Source organism: Eriocheir sinensis, chromosome 6, assembly GCF_024679095.1.
Source record: "Eriocheir sinensis breed Jianghai 21 chromosome 6, ASM2467909v1, whole genome shotgun sequence".
Taxonomy (NCBI): Eukaryota; Metazoa; Arthropoda; class Malacostraca; order Decapoda; family Varunidae; genus Eriocheir; species Eriocheir sinensis.
In genome coordinates, this window is record NC_066514.1 from 16,949,549 (window position 1) to 16,954,579 (window position 5,031).

Here is a 5,031-nt window from a genome sequence, read left to right on the forward strand (position 1 = left end):
TTTCCTACCTCCATTCCTCTTCCTTCCACCCATTCACTCTCCCTACCCGCATCCTTCCCTTCCACCTCTACCCTAGCTTCCTCTCCCTCCCTCCCTCCCTTAACTAACCTTAACGGCCCTCACTTACCTGCCCAATACATATCACACCTGTCCCTTACTTCACAGTCCACACACCACTAACAACCATTCCCTTGCCGCTCCATACCTGAACTCCCTTCCTGCTCATATGCCTCTCCTTCTCTCTCTATCCTCACCCTTCCCGTTCCTCCATATCCACATGTTCCTTTCTCTCTCTTCATAATCCCATTCTCCCTTGGCTATACACATGCCCACCCTCGCCTATCCTAACACAATGCTACTGGTCCATATATATCCCTTCTATATTCCCTATACATACACCCTTTCCGCCCACCCTTATAAACACACTCCTACACCTGTTTCTCGACCTTATGTCCTATTTATCCTAACACCCCTTCCGCCCACCCCTATCCACACACACTCTTACGCCCTACTTCCTTCCCTATGTCGACCTTACCTCCATACCTCCTCCCCCCGGACGTCCTTCTTCAATCCTTCCAATTCTAACACCCATTCCGCCAGTATCCTACCCAGAAACACTCCTACGTCCCTACCTACCATCCACGCCCCTACCTCAACCCTTAGTCCAGACCTCTCTAATGCCCCACACTGCCCACTCCTCCCCACTTATATCTTCGCTATCCAAACATCCCTTACCTCGCCCCTACATATTCACACACCTCACTCCCTATTATCGTCCTACCTCAACCTTTCGTCCTTAGCCCAGACCTCAATCTCCCGCCGCCCTTCACACCTCACGCCCCACAATACCTCCTCTTCTCCCATTCTATCTTAGCTATCTAGAAACCCACACAGACTCATATGCCCCAATCCCTCCCCACACCCTTACCTCAACCCTTCGTCCTTAGCCCAGACCTCAATCTCCCGCCGCCCTTCACACCGCACGTCCCACAATACCTGCTCCTCTCCCATTCTATCTTTGCTATCTAAACACCCACACACACTCACATGCCCCAATCCCTCCCCACACACTCACCTCAACCCTTCGTCCAGACCTCAACCCCACCGCCGTCCTTCATATCTCACGCCCCACACCGCCAGCCCAGTCCGCCCCGCCCCGCCCCGCCCCTCCCTTACCCCTTGGCCCTGTTGTTCCGGAGAGATAACCGACACTGGCAGTATCCCCCAGATAAGGGCGCGGGTCGGTGGTCTCAGTACCCCCGCAGACAGCGCATGGAACAGGTGGAACTGGACACAGTGGGCAAGATGGAAAACGAAGGATACGTCGAGAGCCACAAGCGCGAAGATGCCAACAACAGAAGCAACTTCGTCCCCATGGGTTATAACGCCGAAGGTGAGACAGAGAGAGAGAGAGAGAGTGAGAGAGAGAAAGAGACACTTGTGCTGGAGATGCTATAGGAAAGACATGACACAGTTAAGGCATTCAAAGTAACAATATCTATGACAGTGCTTTCAAACGTTACAAACTACGAGAAAGACCGATCCCCATTCATAGTAGTATTGGCAACATCACCCACATTTTATGCTGAAGGAATGAACTTTAATTGCAATGGGAAAGAAGAATGTGATGTAGGATGAAACAAAACACGGAGACTATGAACCCAAGTGATGTAGGACAGAGAAAAAACATTGAATAGGAGAACGACATGACACAATTAAAGCATTCCAAGCAACAGATATGACAGTGATTTTAAACATTTCACTAATATGAGGAAGACGATGAACATCCATGCAACGATAACAGTATTGCCAACATCACCCACATATTGAATCAGGGTGACCTAAACATTATATTTCGTAGAAGGAAAGCTTTGTTCTGCGACGGGAAGGGAGACTGTGATGTAGGATGAAACAATGGCGAAAGGAATAAACTTTAATTGCAATGGGAAGGAAGAATGTGATGTAGGATGAAACAAAACGCGGAGACTATGAACCCAAGTGATGTAGGACGGAGAAAAACACAGAATAGAACGACATGACACAATTATGGCATTCCAAGCAACAGATATGACAGTGAGTTTAAACATTTCACTAATATGAGGAAGACGATGAACATCCATCCAACAATTACAGTATTGCCAACATCACCGACATTTTGAATCAGGGTGACCTAAACATCATATTTCGTAGATTTCGTAGAAGGGAAGCTTTGTTATGCGACGGGAAGGGGAGAATGTGATGTAGGCTGAAACAATGGCGATGGACAATGAACAACGATTCAGTAAACCAAAGTGGTGTAGGGTAGATGGAACTACCGAAGATTGATATCCAAAATGGGGTGTTTTCAAGAGGAGGGTATCAGGACACCTCTCCTCCCGAAATGGACCTCTCTTTTTGGCCACTCCTTTGACCTCTATTCAGGAGCAGTAGGTGGCGGGCTTTTTTATATATATTTTTCTTTACGCCCTTGAACTATCTCCTTAGCTGTAAAAAAAAAAAAAAAAAAAGGATAAAGGAAGACAAATAAAGTGACAGCACAATTACGAAGGACACTTTTTCCACGGTACTAAAGGTGGAAAAGAGCAACACACACACACACACACACACACACACACACACACACACACACACACACAGATGGAGTGTCTCAGCGGAGTGCCTCAAGATAAACATTAGTTGCCACATCTCTTTATATGCCACAACAAACTCTTCACGCATGCTCACACAATTTCCCATCAGACACAAGGGAAAAACGAGGAGGCGACAGCAAGCAACCTCTGCGACTCTTAAGGAATATAAATGGAACGTAGAATCATTAAGAAACTAAGAATTAAAAAAACTCAGTAAGAATTAGTTTATCTCGCCTTCCCTGCTTGTAACCCTCCCGCTGATAAGAGCATCAACACCTCACTATAAGGTTTTCTTTCTGTAACGTTTTCTGGCGCACGATGTCGCTGCCGCACGAGTTAAAACACAGAGCAGAGTTTTCCAATCTAAAGAAGAACGTTTGCTTGTGCGTGTGCGTGTGCGTGTGTGTGTGTGTGTGTGTGTGTGTGTGTGTGTGTGTTGGTAATCTTATCGTTCTACAGATAGTTTTACTAAGGTGTAGTGGGAAGTTAAAAGCTTACTCTATGACCAATGATTGACTATCTTATCAGTCATGTGTTTGGTTACGTAGGCGTGGAGGTAAAGAGGAAAAATGTGAGATACTGACACTACTGCGATTTTGGAGCGTAACTAAACCACTAACACAGACATCAAGGAAAGAAACTCAAAAAATAAATTGCTCATAAATATTTGTATAAACATTAAACACACACTTTAATAACTCAAGTCTCACAGTTTCAAACACACCACTGCATCCCTTTTTGTATTAGCGAAGGCCTTGCATACACCCACAAAAAGAAGAAACCCAACGAAGCCAAAAATACTTACAGAAACACTAAACAATAACAACAAAAAGATTAGTTTGACAGCTTCGAACAACTTATAACAAAAAAGAAGCATTCACCAACCTCTACCGAACAACCTCGACGAACACAAATACGGTAGACAAACAGACAAGGGACCTTCAAGTGTTTGTAAGGTCACAAAAGCCTTCAACGCGTAACTCTTTAAGATCATCAGAATGCAGGTCTGAAGAGGGTTATAATGCATAACTTTAGGGGGATATAGAGGTCTGGATTCTCTTCGTTAGGCCTGTGCGGAGGAGAAGGAGGAGAAGGAAAGGGGGTAAGAGGAGGAGGAGGACTTGGATGAGGATGAGAAGAGGGAAACGCAGGAGGAAAAGGAGGTGGAGGATGGGGAGGGACTGCAGGGAGGGAGGGGCAGAAAAAGAGGAAGAAGAGGAGGCGGCGTTGAGATGCAAGAGGAGTATGGTATGTATAAGAGGAGGAAGATACGGCTGATAGCATGGCTTAGGAAGGGGATCAGAGAGGCTTAGAGGGAAGGTACGATAAGGTATGGTACGGTAGGAAGGGAATCGTGGCAGTAGAAGAGGAGTCGAGGAGTAAGCAAGTGGGATTATGGGAGCTTGGAGGAGGGAGGAGGGATGGAGAGCGGGAGGGAGGGAAAGAGAGTTAAGAGGGAGTGAAGCTAAAGGAGAATTATGTATTAAGGGAGAGGAAAAGAGTTATAGGAAGCAGAAGAGAAAGGCATGATGGTGACGAGTGACAATTTATGGGAGGTAGGAATTTATAGTGAAAGAAAGAAGGGAAGAGAAAGCTACAGACAGACAGACGGACAGGCAGACAAAAGTACAGACAGACAGACATACAGACACACAGACAAACAAAGATAGACACATGTTGAAAGACATAAAAACGTAGAGGGACACTAAGGCAAAAACCCACACGGACAGAGACACAGACGTAGAAATACACAGACAAACAGACACAAACACAAAACACAACAAGAAATGTATAAAAATAATTTCAAAAGATAAACAGAGGAAAGAAAAAACAAAGAAAAGAAAAAGAAGGGACCAGGAGTATAAATGTTTTGAAGGGAAGTATACCTTTAAAAAAAATAAATAAATAAACAAAAGCACATTGAGCGCCAGAAGGAAAGGAGAAAATAAGGCGTCTTAGGAGGGAAATGGAAGGAAAGCAAGGTGTGAGGAGGAGGGAGAATGAGGTGGAGGAGATGAGAATGGGAAAACCTAAACTCTCTCTCTCTCTCTCTTGGAATTTATGCATTTAATCAACATTCTACTTAGAAAATACTACATACCTAATCACACACACACACACACACACACACTACAAAAACGCACACAAACATCCCCTCAAAAGCCCACACCCACCCACATCCACCCACACCCACACCCACACACACAACAGAAACGCACACAAACACCCCCTACCCCCCACACCCACACAACAGAAACGCACACAAACACCCCCTCCCTCCCACACCCACCCACACACCCACACACACACACACACACACCCACACACCCACACACCCACACACCCACACACACACCCACACACACCCACACACTCACACGCTGTCCACGGAGTTACAAGG

At 45.8% G+C, this 5,031-nt stretch overlaps 1 long non-coding RNA gene across 1 annotated transcript in view; it reads left to right on the forward strand.

Annotated features, from left to right (window-relative positions):
• LOC126989648 (uncharacterized) overlaps window positions 1-4,497 on the forward strand; it is a 61,093-nt gene extending 56,596 nt beyond the window's left edge. The window contains exon 3 of the long non-coding RNA XR_007743547.1: window positions 1,229-4,497. This is a non-coding gene — a long non-coding RNA (uncharacterized LOC126989648). The remainder of the gene's footprint in view (window positions 1-1,228) is intronic.
• Window positions 4,498-5,031: the final 534 nt, after the last annotated feature.